General features: G+C 38.4%; 1 long non-coding RNA gene across 3 annotated transcripts in view; it reads right to left on the reverse strand.

The window, feature by feature from the left end:
• The window catches only part of LOC114486162 (uncharacterized), a 32056-nt gene that overhangs the window by 2158 nt on the left and 12536 nt on the right, over positions 1-17362 (reverse strand). For 2 of the 3 annotated variants that reach the window (XR_008617107.1, XR_003679465.2), the window contains exons 1-2: positions 2520-4677; positions 549-665 (exon numbers count right to left, since the gene is read on the reverse strand). This is a non-coding gene — a long non-coding RNA (uncharacterized lncRNA). Of the gene's footprint in view, positions 1-81; positions 666-2519; positions 4678-17362 lie in introns of those variants that run through there. The other variant, XR_008617106.1, reaches the window with a different exon arrangement.

The raw sequence follows: 17362 nt of genomic DNA on the forward strand, positions 1-17362 counted from the left end.
ACTTACCGTTGAGGGTATGCACTTCTCCACCACCCCTTCAGCATTTATTGTTTGTAGTTTTGTTGCTGATGGTTCTTCTGACTGGAGTGAGGTGATACCTCATTGCAGTTTTGATTTGCATTTCTCTAATGATTAGTGATGTTGAGCATCCTTTTATGTGTTTATTGGCCATCTGTATGTCTTCTTTGGAGAAATGTCTATTTAGGTCTTCTGCCCATAAGCAGCAGAATTATGAATTGGGATTTTAATTAATATTATTTACTTATCTAATTATTATTTAAAATAATTTTACCTATATCAACATAATAGTCATACAAGTGACTAATATTTCCAAGGGATAGTGTCTATACATTACAAAACAGAGATCAAGGATTGAAGCCTGAGATAATCCCATATTTATGGAGTAGATAGAAGAGAAGGCCAGAGAGGAAGAAGCCATGAATGTCAGTGGAGGGTGGCAGTAAGCAAATGACATGGCGCCTTTCATAAGAATACTCAGTGTAATTTACCCCGAATCTACTAACTAGATGTCAAAAAAGTAAATATACCCCAGTCAGCAATTTTCCTTGTGAGATGTGAAGATTCACAGTGACTCCTATTTTGATGCCATTCCATATAATTCTCAATGACCAGAAGAGCACATAATTATTTTCTCCACAGAAATACTGCAAGGAAGCAAACAAAAAAACCATAGGATTGTAAATAGAACGAATTTCTTTCTGGTTTTCTTTAAGACCCTGGTTACTAGTATATAAAGAAATGTCTCAGCTTCTTAGTCACTGGCCAGTGGGAAATTGTTTTGGAAAAGGATGGGAAGCAGGAATCTACTATTTTTGATGCTGTAATGATTTGTTCAGGACATCATGTATACCCCAACCTACCAACGGATTCCTTTCCTGGTATGTTTGGAAAATATGTAATAATCTGGGGATTTATACACAAACATCAAGGACTGAAATAGAGCTTTCCACAGATTGTACATAATGATTGTTCTTAATGTTCCAAATATTTCAAAACAAAATTTTTAAGTGTGACAATATGTGAAATATAGTAATAATTGCCCTACACTAAAAGAATCAAGGACTTGGCAGGTCAGAGATTAGATGAAAACACAGGTCTGTAGAGAGGAAACCTGGGTTTTAAAATTTCTATATCCACATTTTGCAAATTAACTTTTAGAAATCACAGTGAGTGTGTGGGTGAGTGTGTGAGAGGGGTGTGTAGGTACACATTCCATTACTCTACAAAAGTGGCAAACAGCAAATAAATATATTATACAAGCCACCTTCCTTCCTTCTTCCTTCCTTTCTTCTTCCTCCTTCCCTTCCTTCCTCCCTCGCTTCTTTATCTTCCTTCCTTCCTTATTTCCTTCTTTCTTTCATTCCTTCCTTCCTCCCTTCTTTCCTTGCAACAGGAACACATGTCCCCTCAAAAATATTAGCACTCACACCTCAAGGCATGATGTTCATAAGGCAGGGTAATTAAAAGGTAGAGATTAAGGGAGAACAGAAGATTGAAACCATTAATGCTAAGAGGCAGTATATTTAGGGGTTCTGAGCGTAGAACACCTAGGGTCAACTGCTTATTCTACTAGATCCTTACCATGTGACCCTAGACAAGTCACTTAACTTCTCTGCCTGAATTTCCTTGCCTTTTAAAATTGAGATAATACTAGTTACTACCATTCAGAGATGTTATCAAGATTAAATGGCTAAGACATGTAAACCCTTTAGCAGAGGACCTAGCCCACAGTAAGTACTCAATAAATACTATTATTATTACCAAATATAAGTTCAAATACCTTAAGGTATTTTTCTAAGGCTCTAAAAGTAATTAGTTAGGGATTTAGTGTCAAAAATCACTAAAAGGATAAGTGCATTTCAATTAGGGAAATTTTAAAAATTAAGACTGCCAATAGAATTAAAAATAAAACATAGCAAAAAAAAGTGAGTCGATCATTTCTTCTGAAAATCAACTCAAACCACTCCCCATGTTCTGTTTAGGCCTAGACCAGTTTCAAGGCCACTACCTCCACAGCTGGGACTATAAGCGCCCAGAAGTGTTCAAGGGGAAGAGGGTCCCATGACTGGACTGGGAAACTCAGGATGTGACATTGCTGTTGAGCTCAGTCATCTAGCTACACAAGTACATGATATAAAAGGTTTGGGGAAATAAACCTAGAGTATGGCTGTGCTACTACAGCATTAGCCCAAGCACTGAGGATGATATTTACCATGTCATACCACAAGGAATCTACCTGCTGTATATGCCCATTAAATCAAGGAGGACTTGAGACATTCTCCCTGTGAAGCAAGGTAATGTGGCCCATGCTAGTAAGGAAGTATAATCTGCTGGAACCAGAGGTAAGGGCATGTGCATGTGTATATATGTAAATACGCATTTTTTGTTTTAATTTTACGTTCTGATCACCTCCAAGCAAACTGGTTGCTAGTCAAGCTCTGCTTTTATTTATTTAATAGTATTTCTTATCACCTATAATGCAACAGTACTGTGCTTACCACTCTGAAGTTCTGGAAGATACACAAGATTTAGGTCTTACTGTTGTTTACCCATTTAACAGCCAGTGCTCAACAAATATCAGGCACTTTTTATGTGTCAGCACTGCGTCAGACTAGAAATAAACACAGAAATAAGTCAGACCACTTCTTAACTTCAAGGAGCAATAGATAGGTGGAAGTAGAATGACAGGTACACAGATCATCACAAAAGAAGGCAATGAGACCAGTGATATTAGGCGTGGCAGTGGCAGCACCGTGAATAGAGAATCGAGCTTAGCCTGGATGAAGTTGTCAAAGAAGGCTTCCCAGAGGACTCCACGATGAATCATACATGACCAGTAAACCCAGAAGTACTTAAAATATTTTTAAGGAAATAGGTGTTCAATAAATAAATTCTTAAATGGATGTTTAAAAAATACCTCAGGATTTTTTAAACTCAAATTCCCTTGGGTTGTCACAAAAATGATAAAATAGACAAGCAGCCAGGCTTGTCTCAGGCTGAGGCAGCTGCCACAGTTTGGAATGTCTAGCACAGGTCCTGGAGTGGGTGTGCAGGGAGGACTGGAGAAGGAGACCAGGCACAGATAACAGAATTAAATCCTTGGCATCTCCTCAACCTAATTTCAGCTAGGGATTTAGCTGCATTTCCCCCACTCAACCCAGCAACTACTACCACCCACCACCATTGGGGCTCACTGGATTGACTGACCTTTATTAGACGTACCATCTTAGTCCTATAAGTCTGCAAAGAGTAAACTTGTCACAGTTGAATACAGAGCCCTCTTATTCCAAGATGTCACTTTGTCGTTCTTTCAACACCTATGCACTCACCTTCTGGGGTGGAGAGAGAGACGGTAGTTCTGCCTCTATCTAGTTTCAATCATGGACTATTCATTTTGACCCACCTCTTTAAAAGTGCTCCTACCTGGATATTAAGGGAAATGTATGGAGATGTCCATAGACTTGTGTTGTATTTGCTCAATACTTAAAGAGTGATGTTGAAATCTATGTTGCCTCCCCCACCAGGTCATTATCAGCACCAGAAATGGTTCCTGGGTCATGAATCGGGTTTGGGATGACGGCTATCCTTGGGATGTGGTGTATGTTACCCGCTTTGCATTCTTTCTCCGAAAGCCCTTCCTTCATCTATCTCTGACTGGTTATATGTCAAGGAGATGAACACGTGGTTTAAGCATGAGAACTACAGCCTGATGCCTTTAAATGGGTACTACAAATAATATATATTTTATTATTCAAAAAAAAGGAGCACTGGCTTAAGTTGAATTCTTTCTCTCTAGGTCTTGTTTTAGTTGTCTCACTGAGGCTGGTGGAATTAAATTAAGGACTGCATAGGTGACATGGTACACTCAGAGACCATGAATGGAATGAAAATCTTATTGAAATTAGTCTAGTAGGAAAAGGAGTAAGAAAGAATACAAAATGGGGATGGATCAGGCAGCTAGATCACCCTGACATGCAGGGTTCATTTATGGTTGCTACAAACCACAGCACAGAATTTTGAGGGCTGAGCCAATTCGTAAATGGTTTTATTGAGGAATATCTTGTCCATGCTTATGGATGAATAGAGATAGCAATAATAAGACCTACTCCTCAAGACTGCTGTGGTATTCAGTAAAATTTTAAATGTAGGAATTACTTTGTGAACTATAAAGCTTTACAAATATCAGCTCTTATTAATGTCTTCTAATAGGCTTCTGAGGAGCAATTAACAAAGTAGTGTTAATCAACATGTCTCAGTAAGTAGAAAGTCTCAAAAAGAAAGTGCACATCTCCATGGAAGGGTTGACATTTCTGCAGGACAGTCACAGAACTGATGTAGTCTGTCAAATTAATGATTCATTTATTTACTTCTCTATAGAGACAAAGCCCAACACCTACTAATTAGAAAGGCATTCTAGGTAGAAGAATCAGTATATCAACAGAAAAAAAGAATATTTCAGTGGGTAAGAAAAGGATTCCTTAGAAATCTCATCTTTGGTCCATGCTAGCAAAAGTGTTTCATTGTGTTTAGAAAAACAGGTTTAAAAAAAGTAAGAGCAGGGCTTCCCTGGTGGCGCAGTGGTTGCGCGTCCGCCTGCCGATGCAGGGGAACCGGGTTCGCGCCCCGGTCTGGGAGGATCCCACATGCCGCGGAGCGGCTGGGCCCGTGGGCCATGGCCGCTGGGCCTGCGCGTGCCGATGCAGGGGTACCGGGTTCGCGCCCCGGTCTGGGAGGATCCCACATGCCGCGGAGCGGCTGGGCCCGTGAGCCATGGCCGCTGGGCCTGCGCGTCCGGAGCCTGTGCTCCGCAACGGGAGAGGCCACAGCAGAGGGAGGCCCGCATACCACAAAAAAAAAAAAAAAGTAAGAGCAAATTGTAAATTGGAGTAGTAAATACCAGGTTTAGTAGCCAAACCCTCAATCTGCAGCACTTATCCTACCTTATCTGGCAGACTGCTACATCCATAAGAGAAAAATGTTGATTTCATGCATTTAAAACTATTTTTAATGTAATAGAAGTTTCAAAGCCTGAACTGGTTAAGATTTTTTGTCTTGTAAGAGTAACTGCAAACTATATTTTGGCTTTGTACTTCAGACAATTAAAACACAGGGAGGGAGAAGGGTAAGCTGGGACGAAGTGAAAGAGTGGCATGGACATATACACACCACCAAATGTAAAATAGATAGCTAGTGGGAAGCAGCCACATAGTACAGGGAGATCAGCTCAGATCAGCTCAGAGCTTTGTGACCACCTAGAGGGGTGGGATGGGGAGGGTGGGAGGGAGATGCAAGAGGAAGGAGATATGGGGATTTATGCATATGTATAGCTGATTCACTTTGTTATACAGCAGAAACTAACACACCATTGTAAAGCAATTATACTCCAATACAGATGTTAAAACAACAACAACAACAACATAGTTTTGGAAATCCATTCATTCTAAGAACTAAGCTCCCTCCCAGGAAGGGTTCCAGTTACCAAAAGGTGTTGATGACACCTTCTCACTCCTTCCTTGGTGGGGAGGGGTGATGTGGGAGGAAAACAGGTTTAGCTGTGACCTATTATTGCCACCTTATAAGGTAGAAGAAGAGGTTGCAGAATTATAGAGGTAGAGAACAGTGTGGAATGTAGAAACAAATTTTAAGATTTATAAAATTTCTTAGGGTTTGAGGTTAATTAGAGGAAATTCCAGAATCCCTGAAGGAAAAACGTAAGTCAAAATGAAGAATGTCATCAAAAAAACATCACTCTTGGGCTTCCCTGGTGGCGCAGTGGTTGAGAGTCCGCCTGCCGATGCAGGGGACACGGGTTCGTGCCCCGGTCTGGGAGGATCCCACGTGCCGCGGAGCGTCTGGGCCCGTGAGCCATGGCCGCTGAGCCTGCGCGTCCGGAGCCTGTGCTCCGCAACAGGAGAGGCCACAGCAATGAGAGGCCCGCGTACCGCAAAAAAAAAAAAAAAAAAAAAAAAAATCACTCCTAGAATTTTGGCAAGTGAAGTGCAGTATCAAAGTTGTACTTTCTTTTGTGACCACAGTTGATGAAAGGAAATCAAACATGGCAATAAAACATCCTACCACAGTAGATCTGATTTCCTCATGTAAGATGAGAGCTTAGTTATAATAATAGTTTACTTAGAATAGTGATGCCTTGATTACTAGGGATGTAATGTACAACATGATAAATATAATGAACACTGCTGTATGTTACATATGAAAGTTGTTAGGAGAGTAAATCCTGAGAGTTCTCACAATGAAAACTTTTTTTCTACTCTTTAATGTTGCATCAATATAAGATGATGAATGTGCACTAAACTCATTGTGATAATCAAATTAATTAATTAAATGCATATGAAAATGTAAATATAAAAATGGTACAGCTTAAAAAAAATAAGTGCTCTACAGATAATTGTTCATTTGATTCTGGGAACAATCTTGCGAGGTAGACTGTATATTATCCCTATTTTCCATATAAGGAAACAAATATGGAGAAGTAGCAGCAAGTAAGAGAAGAAGCTAGGTTATGAACTTGGGCCATCTGGCTCCAGAGTCAGCACTCTTAACTTTATTATGACTAGGAATTAGGTTTATCCTCATCTATGTGGTCTCCAAATAGTATAAGTACCCACAAGAGAATCTTCAAGTTTCAAGGGACCAAAAGAGGCAGCTCAGACAGATATTCTTTTTTTTACATTTTCTGTATTGAAGTATAGTTGATTTACAGTGTTTCAGTTATACAGAAAAGTGATTCAGTTATACATATATATTCCTTTTCAGATTTTTTCCATTATAGGTTATTATAAGATATTGAATATAGTTCCCTGTACTACACAGTAGGTCCTTGTTGTTTATCTATTTTATATATAGTAGTGTGTATCTGTTAATCCCATATTCCCAGTTTATCCCTCCTTGCTTTCCCCTTTGGTAACCATAAGTTTGCTTTCTATGTCTGTGATTCTATTTCTGCTTTGTAAATGAGTTCATTTGTATCATTTTTTTAGGTTCCACATATAAGTAATGTCATATAATATTTGTCTTTCTCTGTCTGACTTACTTCACTTAGTGTGATAATCTCTAGGTTCATTCATGTTGCTGCAAATGGCATTATTTCACTCTTTTTATGGCTGAGTAATATTCCATTGTATATACATACCATACCTTCTTTATCCATTCATCTGTCAATGGACATTTAGACTGTGTCCATGTCTTGGCTATTGTAAATAGCACTACAGTGAACACTGGGGTGCATGCATCTTTTCAAATTAGCGTTTTCATCTTTTCCAGATACATGCCCAGGAGTGGGATTGCTGGATCATATGGTAACTCTGTTTTTAGTTTTATAAGGAAACTCCATACAGTTTTCCAGAGTGGCTGTACCAATTTATACTCCCAGCAACAATACAGAAGGATTCCCTTTTCTCCACACCCTCTCCAGCATTTATTATTTATAGAATTTTTTATTGAAGTACAGTTGACTTACAATGTTTCAAGTGTATAGCAAAGTGATTCAGTTAAATATATATATATTCTTTTTCAGATTCTTTTACATTATAGGTTATTACAAAATATTGAATATAGTTCCTGTGCTACACAGTAGATCTTTATTGTTTATCTACTTTATATATAGTAATGTGTACCTGTTAGTCCCAAATTATTATTTGTAGACTTTTTGATGATGGCCATTCTGACTGGTATGAGGGGGTACCTCACTGTAGTTCTGATTTGCATTTCTCTAATAATTAGCAATGTTGAACATCTTTTCATGTGCTTGTTGGCCATCTGTATGTCAGACAGATATTCCTAAGAATTGTTACTAGCAACAGGAAAGAACTTTCCCAAAAGAAGAGAGTTTAGTTGTCTTCATGCTGACAATTAACTGCTTAAATTTGTTCAGTGCTATGGACTGTTGCAAATATTTTTTGGAAATGAGGTACTTTAGAGCAAGTGCCTTTTTCTCTTGTTTCTCCATAGCACCCTGAGGAAAGAGCCTGTGTTCAATGACGAACCACCATCCCACATCCTATGTGGCACTGTGTCCATCAAGCCCAGTGTGAAGGAGTTCACAGAGACCTCAGCCATGTTTGAGGATGGGACAATGTTTGAGGCCATTGACGTTGTCATTTTTGCAACAGGCTATGGGTATGCCTACCCCTTCCTTGATGACTCCATCATCAAAAGCAGAAACAATGAGGTCACCTTGTTTAAAGGCATCTTCCCCCTGCTGATGGAGAAGCCAAACTTGGCTGTGATTGACCTTGTCCGGTCCCTTGGGGCTGCCATCCCCACAGCTGACCTGCAGACCCGCTGGACAGTTAAAGTGTTTGCAAATAAGTGGGCCATTCTGTCTTTCATTCATTTAGTCAACAAATATTTACTGAGCACATACTATACACCAAGCACTGTGCTAGGTGCTAGGGATATAAAGGGAATAAGATAGACATGATGCTTGACCTCACAGAGCTTAAAATAAGGTGGGGGGAATGCTGCAATAGGGAAAGTTCTACAGTGTTCTGGTGAGGGGAGTTGTGTAGTGAGTTATTCCATAAAAATGGAACAGCATGAGGAAAGATATAAAGGTAAGGTACAGCATGGAGTGTGTGAGGAACCAGAAACATTTTGGTGTAAGGAAATATAAAGCAGAGGCAGGCAGCAGCAAGAAATAGAGGAAGGAACCAGAGCATGGAGGGCCTTATAACCTGTGTTAAAGAGCTTAGACTTCTCATAGGGGAATTGGTAGGACTTTGCAAGGCTATAAAGGCAAGAGGACAGCAGTGGATGACTGCAATGTCAAGGTACATTGCAAAAGTTGAAAGGGCCCTGGTGGGTGTCAGGGCATGCTGGAGGCATTACTGGTGTCAACTGTTTCAGAATAACAGTGTTGGGCCACTCCTACTCTGTTGATAATCTTCTCCCCCTTCCTCCCCCTGGACCCCATGGGCTTCAGGGACTACAAGTATGTTTGTGTGGGCAAATCAAGAATATGAGGAGAAAGGCAATAACTCAAATATCAATTTAATTAAATATAAATTTAATTTATGATCAATCAATCATATTGATCACCACTATTATTGAAAGTGTCCTTTTACTCAAGGGTTTGAGAATATTGGCCAATATAGGTGTACCTTACCTAACATACCGTCCATAAAAACTTAGACTACAAGTAATGAAGAAAAAGTTAAAATCATAGAGTATATGTGTATGTTTTCTTAAAATGTTGTGGATAAGTAAGCTTCTATTTCAAATGTACCATGCCAGATTGTTATTTTTAAAAACCCATTATGAAATCTTTTGTAAGGGTGCTCACTTATAAAATAATTCTATTGTCTTTTTCTCTTGAAAAGCAAAACAGTGCCAAGCACCTGAGGTTTTATGGAAAAATCAGACATAGTTCATAAACCCAAGAAATTTACATAAAACAATGGGCATCATTTATTCATCCAGCAAATATTTACTGAGCACCTGCTATGCGCCTGGCTCTGTCTTGGCACTTAAGATACAACGTTAAACAAAATGACCAAAATTCTGGTCCCTTACTTTCTAGTAGGGGCACCGCAATATCTGACCACAGGGTACCACCAGGCTGAGGTGAGATGCTAATAATGACTGGGAAGTATTCATGAGAATGCCATAACTTCTCCTGCCATTGTTACAAAGGCAAATGAGCTACAGTTAGCAATTAGAAGAGGCCTCCACTAATATAGTGAAATTTATTAAAAAATAAAAATTTTCTGCTGCCCCTTAAAACGTCTTCCTTGGCTGCACGCTGATGCTGGAAAACCCAGGTTTCCTTCCATTGTCCCATTTTAATTGCCATAGACCTTAGATTGAATTATTTTACCAGACTATTTCTTGAGAGAATTCTTAGTAAGAGGAGGCAGAAAGAAATGATGAAACTGGTAAGGTATTATATGCATGAGGCATGTTGAGGATTGACCCTCCATAATATCATCAGAAATGTAAGATAGGGTGACTTGAAGTTAAAAACTTTTCCACTGTCACTATTTCATTGTAGGCCAGCTTTGCCATTCCCAGAGCAGGTTCATTGGCTTCTCAGATCTTTGTTTCCGTGAACTGTTATTCTGCTAAACATACTAAAGATAGCTCCTCTTGATACAAAATCTTTTAGGGACATAGTTCATAAACACTGAATGAAATTAATCATGTGTAATTACATATTTCTGATTTGTCTTTTTCAATATTTGTCTTCATTTCTTTTTTAGACTCATGTACCCTGCCAACTACAAATGAAATGATGGATGATATTGATGAGAAAATGGGGAAGAAACTCAAGTGGTAAGAGATGGTACTTGCTAATAAATCCTAAAATTTGCCTATATGTGTAGGAAAACATTAATAGATTCTATAATCTTGTCACTAGTCAAAGTTCACATTTTTTAAACACCTGCTATAATCAAGCAGTATTCGATGGGCAAATAATTGTCATTGCACTTCTCCTGTGTAACTCTAGAGCACAGATTCTCAGATGGGTGATTTTGTCCCCCAGGGGATATTTGGCAAAATCTGGAAACATTTTTGGTCATTGCAAGTGAAGAGGGCATGCTACTAGCATCTAATATGTCGAAACCGGGGATGCTGCTAAATATCCTACAGTGCAGAGAACAGTCCACCTAAACAAAGAATTATCCATCTCAAAATGCCAATAGTGCTGAGGATGAGAAATGACTCTCTTTCCCCAACAGCTCCTTTCCCACCAGCCATGTGTCTGTCAGCAAACTAGCTAGCTGGAAACTGAGCAGTGGCAGTGATGTAACAAGAAAACCAAATGAAGAATTAAATTGAGTTCATCTGCCCTTGTATTTTCTACTTATTACCCTTTATGTTAGAGGCCAATAGGAATAATGAGGAGGAAAAAGAGAAGCCTCAATGCCAATCTTATTGCTTAAATAAGGGTTTCTAAAAGCAAAGGAGATCACACTCCAACTAAACATATGAAACAATTTATATTAGTAAATTGAAACAATATTAAAACTATACATAAACCCAATTTTAAACACATTGATATAAAAATCTAACATTAGGGGAGATCCTAAGCAATGTCATATAAAGAATAATCATGTATCAAAGAGTAAACTAAGTTAATCAGTCACCTTGAGACCCTAGGGTCAGTTCACTCCAGGCTTCATGGCTAGAGACAAAAGCCCAAAATGGCATCACACTTGAATAGAGGTTAGGAAGAAGAGGAAAAAAAAACAGCTCACTTACAATCAAACAACAAATGATAAATTCTTTTTTTTTTTTTTTTTTTTTTTTTTGCGGTACGCGGGCCTCTCACTCTTGTGGCCTCTCCTGTTGCGGAGCACAGACTCCAGACGCGCAGGCTCAGCAGCCATGGCTCACGGGCCCAGCCGCTCTGCGGCATGTGGGATCTTCCCGGACCAGGGCACGAGCCAGTGTCCCCTGCATCGGCAGGCGGACTCTCAACCACTGCGCCACCAGGGAAGCCCGATAAATTCTATGTTGTGGAAAAAGGGAGGAGTGGGGGTATTACTGGAGGTGCTGACTAAAATGTTACTTTTCTGAGAGTAAAAAGTAAGAAATTTGTGCTTCTGTTTCCAACTGTGGCACTCATTCCAATGTGTTTTCTTTTCCCAGGTTTGGCCAGAGCCAGACTTTGCAGACAGATTACATCACATACATGGATGAGTTGGGCTCCTTCATAGGGGCCAAGCCTAACATACCATGGCTCTTCCTGACTGATCCCCAGCTGGCCCTGGAGGTGAACTTTCGTCCTTGTAGCCCATACCAGCTTCGACTGATGGGAGCAGGAAAGTGGGATGGGGCCAGAAATGCCATCCTGACCCAATGGGACAGGACAGTAAAGCCAACCAGAACAAGAGCTGTCAGTGAATCTAAGAGACCCCAACCCTTTTACAATTTGCTTAGAACACATTTATTCCCAGTGCTTCTTCTGGCTGTTTTACTTGCATTTTATTAATGGGAAAGTTCTTTGGCTTTCAGAGTTCAGCCTAGAATTTCAATTGCAGATATGCATACACACATATTAAATTTCATAGCTGCTCTTTCCCTTCCTTCAGACTTAAAATGAATCCTAGCCCATTTGACTAAAATCTAAATAAAATGGATAATAGCACCTCTCTTTAGATAAGAATCTAAATTGCCAAGTTTGGAGATACTCAAGATAAGGGAAAAGATGGGGGGGATAAATGGGAGTGAGCACAGATTTGCTGGCTGAACAAAGTTTAATCAAGTTTTTAACGTGTGTTTTGTCATGGGGAGAATTTACATAACAATGTTGAGTCTTCTAACCCATGACACAGTATAGTTCTCCATTTATTTAGATCTCCTTTCTCTCAGCAGTGTTTTGTAGTTTTTAGTGTCTTACCCATCTTATGTCAGATTTTCCTAAGTATTACATATTTTTGAATATTATAAATAGTAGTTTAATTTTGTTTAATTTCTTATTGTTTATTGCTAACAAATGCACTTATTTGTTCTAGGAACTTTATGTAGATTCCATATTTTCTATATAAACAATCATGTTGTCTGAAAATACAGTTTACTTCTCCCATTTAAATTTGAATGTATTATATTTCTTTTTCTTGCCTTATTGCACTGGCTAGAAACTCCAGTATTTTGGATAGAAATGGGGAGATCAGAATCCCTGCCTTGTTCCTGATCTTAGGATTAAGGCATTCAGTCTTGTACCATTAAGTACGATATTAGCTCTAGATTTTTCATAAATTCCCTTCATTAAATTGAATAACACTCCTTCTATTCCTAGTTTGCTGACAATTTTCATCAGAATGGATGTTGTCATTTTTCAGCTGCTTTTTTCTGCATCTATTGAGATGATCTTATGTTTAATTTTTAGTTTATAAATATGGTGAATTCCACTGACTATTAAACCAATCTTGCTTTCCTGAAATAAAACCCACTTGATCATGATATATTATCCATTTTTTATGCAGTAGAATTATATTTGGTAACATTTGGTAACATTTGTGAGGGATATTAATCTGTCTTTAATTTTTATAATATTTTTGTCTGGTTTTGGTATCAGTGTAAGGATGGCCTCATAGAATGGCCTGGGGAGTATTCTGTCCTCTTTAATTTTCTGGCAGAGTTGTATATAATTGGAATTACTGCTTTCTTAAATATTTGATAGAATTCACCAGCGAAGCCATCTTTAACCTGAAGCTCTTTGAAGGAAAAATTTTAAACTACAAATTTGTGTTCTTTAATAGATGTAGTTTTACTCAGGTTATGTGTTTCTTCTTGAGAGAGCTTTGGCAGTACATGTATTTCAAGCAATTTGTTCATTTTATCTAAGGTAATTCAATAGCTACAAGACAGTCTTTTCAACAAATGGTACTGGAACAATTGGATATTTACACAATATGAAAAAATAGTGATGTAGAAACTTATACAGACACTTGAGGAGAACAAGAAAAGTGATATTTTGAGTGGGGATGTCTATGTTTCAGGGTGTGAGAGTCACTTCCCCATCCAGACCCAGTACTGGAGGGTTGTTTTCCCCAACCAAGATTCTGGTGGAAGTGTGGCTAAGTGTAGTGTTGACTCTTCAGACTTAGAATATTTAAGCCAACTGGAAATTTAGTTGGTAAATTGGAGTCGTTGGTATCTTATTCAATCAAAAGGACAAGATTAATTTTCATCAACCTAAATTTGATGGAATGCTACTTACAACCTCTATGTACTTTGCCCTGTGTAGTAAATAGACATAAGCATGTATCTTCCCAACAGCTTTACCAGTTATGCAAAATAAGGTGAGAACAAAGGAACACTGAGGAGCAACAGAGGTCTAGAGAACAAGGTAGCTCAAGGGCATTTTATTCTTCTGACTGGGTACTTAGCTGGATTGTCAGTGAAATTTGTGTTTGTGCGTATGTAAATGTGTATATGTAGGCGCGTGGATATGTTTGTGACTGAATCCAGTGTAAGGACTATAGCAGGCAAGCTCGTTAACAAATTGAATAAACAAAACCATTTTTATCAGTTCGTTAGCAATGATAATCACTGATTTTTCACAACAGATAGGGAGAAAGGCTAACAGTTAAGAGACTGCTTGGTTTCCTGTCATCAGATACAAAACAAAATATTTTTTAATGTTCTCCTTACCCCTAAAATTCTAGCATAAAGTAATAAACTAAATTGAGATAATATATTTAGTGCTGCAATCACAGGAACTTTTTAATGTTGATTCTCTTTCATGTTTGAGAGTACTTCATTAATCTTTATGGCATTTCCTCTAACTATTATAATCACCTTGCCCTATTTTACAATGAGGATGTAGAAACTTTGAGGTAACATGGGGATTGAGGGCAGAACTAAGGAGTTAAGCCTCTTGCTCCCTATTTCAGAGTTCATTCCAAGAGCTATTTGACTAGTTCCTATCATTTTGTCTAAATAGCACATGAGGGCATTGAGAACAAAAAGGACATATTTATATCACCACCCATGTAATATTCTTCATATATGGTAGTACTCTTCAGGAATATGATTAAATGCATTGTGTACATTTTATATATGTACATGTATATTCATATATGTGTATTTGTTTATATAATACATGTGTACATGTTTGTATCTATAAATACATATTTATACATACATATACATGTATGTATATGTATAAACATGGCACAACGCATTTAATCATATTTCTGAAGAGTATATGAATATTATGAGAATATATTATACGTGTGTGTGTACATATATATTACATAGTAAAAATGTGATCAAGATTAAAAAGGCAGGGCTTCCCTGGTGGTGCAGTGGTTGCGCGTCCGCCTGCCGATGCAGGGGAACTGGGTTCGCGCCCCGGTCTGGGAGGATCCCACGTGCCGCGGAGCGGCTGGGCCCGTGAGCCATGGCCGCTGAGGCTGCGCGTCCGGAGCCTGTGCTCCACAACGGGAGAGGCCACAACAGAGGGAGGCCCGCATACCACAAAAAAAAAAAAAAAAAAAAAAAAATTAAAAAGGCAATGTGAAGGAAGTAGTGCAGGAAACAGAGAAGTATTTCCTGGGCATCTTTAGAAAAGCTTCCCAAAGGAGGTGTCATTTGATCTAGACTATGAATAATATGCAGGAGAATATGGAAAAGAGTATTCTAATAAGAAGGAATGGAATCATTGAAGCCATGAATAAAACAAATTCAAGTTAAGTGATAGGAGTAAAGGGTATAAAAAGGCAAGTGATAGAAAATAAGGATGAACAGGAAGGTAGGGCCAAATTAGATACAGTCTTACATTTTGTGCTAAGGAGTTTAGAATTTATGACACTGAAGAGTAGCACATTATGCCACCACAAAATATGCCACTATGGCATAAGGATTATCTTGAGAAGAAGCCAATTGAGAATCAGACACAAGAAAAGCTCTCTGCCCTCCTCCTATCTGCCTAAAAGCAGGACATAAATTCACAAAGCCCTCATCCTCTCTCTACCAGGAAGAACAAATGTTAATACCTGGAGACAACTTTAGACCCTATCAGCCTGAAAAAGGCACCAGAGGAATCTACATAACAAACTTTTACTAAATAGTGTTTACCTTCACCTTTGGAAGCATAAATCTGCTTTATTTTCTCCTGTCCTTTATCCACAAATTTATTATTCTTTGTTGAAAATGCTATATAAACTGGAATTCCACGCCACCTTGGGGAGTTACTCATTTTTCTCCAGGCATTTCCCATGTACACATGAGGTATACATGTTAATAAACTTCTGTTTTTTTCTCTTGTTAATCTGTGTTTTATTACAGGGGTCTTAGCCAAGAACTCAGAAGGATAGAGGGAAAATTAATTTTCCTCCCCGATAATGTCTACTGCAGAAAGCCAATAGAGGAAAAGGCAGATGATACGATCTGAAGTTTTTGAGATATTAGGAGGTCAAAATTAACCTCAATTTATTTATTTTTTCATGTGTACATTACATCTCTACTTCTGTATACCCTACAGCGTGCCCACCACCAAAAATTTCGTTTCCATGCATCACCATACAGTTGATCCCTTTTACCCATTTTGTCCTCCCCCCGCATTCCTCCCCCTCTGATAACCACTGCTCTGTTCTCTGTATCTACATGGTTGGGGTTTTTTTGTTTGGCTTGTTCATTTATTTTGCTATATTTCACATATGAGTGAAATCCTATGGTATTTGCCTTTCTCTGTCTGACTTATTTCACTTAGCATAATACCTTCAAGGTCAATCTGTATTGTCACAAATGGCAAGATTTCATCTTTTTTATGGCTGAGTAGTATTACATTATATATATATATATATATATATATATATATATATATATATGCCACATCTTCTTTATCTATCCATCCATTGATGGCCACTTAAGTTGTTTCCATATCTTGACTATTGCAAATAATGCTGCAATGAATATAGGGGTGGATATATCTTTTCAATTAGTGCTTTTTTATAGTCCCTGGGTAAATACCCAAAAGTGGGATACTTGGATCATATGATAGTTCTGTTCTTAATATTTTGTGGAATCTACATACTGTCTTTCAGAGTGGCTGCACCAATTTCCATTCCCACCAACAGTGTATAATTGTTTCCTTCTCTCTAACCCTTGTTATTTCTTGTCTTTTTGATAATAGCCAATCTAAAAAGCATGAATATCTCATTGTGGTTTTGATTTGCATTTCCCTAATAATTAGTAATCTTGAATATCTTTTCACATGCCTGTTGATCATCTGTATGTCTTATTTGGAAAAATGCCTCTTCAGCTCCTCTGCCCATTTTTTCTTTTTTTAGGTCTACCATTTAATTAATTAATTATTTATTTTATTTTAAACATCTTTATTGGAGTATAATTGCTTAACAGTGGTATGTTAGTTTCTGCTTTATAACAAAGTGAATCAGCTATACATATACACATATCCCCCTATCTCTTCCCTCTTGCATCTCCCTCCCTCCCATCCTCCCTATCCCGCCTCTCTAGGTGGTCACAAAGCACCGAGCTGATCTCCCTGTGCTATGTGGCTGCTTCCCACTAGCTATCGGCTTTACATTTGTTAGTGTATATATGTCCATGCCACCCTCTCACTTTGTCCCAGCTTACACTTCCCCCTCCCCATGTCCTCAAGTCCATTCTCTAGTAGGTCTGCGTCTTTATTCCCGTCCTCCCCCTAGGTTCCTCATGACCTTTTTTTTTTTTTTTAGATTCCATATATATGTGTTAGCATACGGTATTTGTTTTTCTCTTTCTGACTTAATTCACTCTGCATGACAGACTCTGAAACTTAAAAACTTTTGCACAGCAAAGGAAACCATAAACAAGATGAAAAGACAACCCTCAGAATGGGAGAAAATAGTTGCAAATGAAGCAACTGACA

Source organism: Physeter macrocephalus, chromosome 4 (assembly GCF_002837175.3).
Source record: "Physeter macrocephalus isolate SW-GA chromosome 4, ASM283717v5, whole genome shotgun sequence".
Classification (NCBI taxonomy): domain Eukaryota; kingdom Metazoa; phylum Chordata; class Mammalia; order Artiodactyla; family Physeteridae; genus Physeter; species Physeter macrocephalus.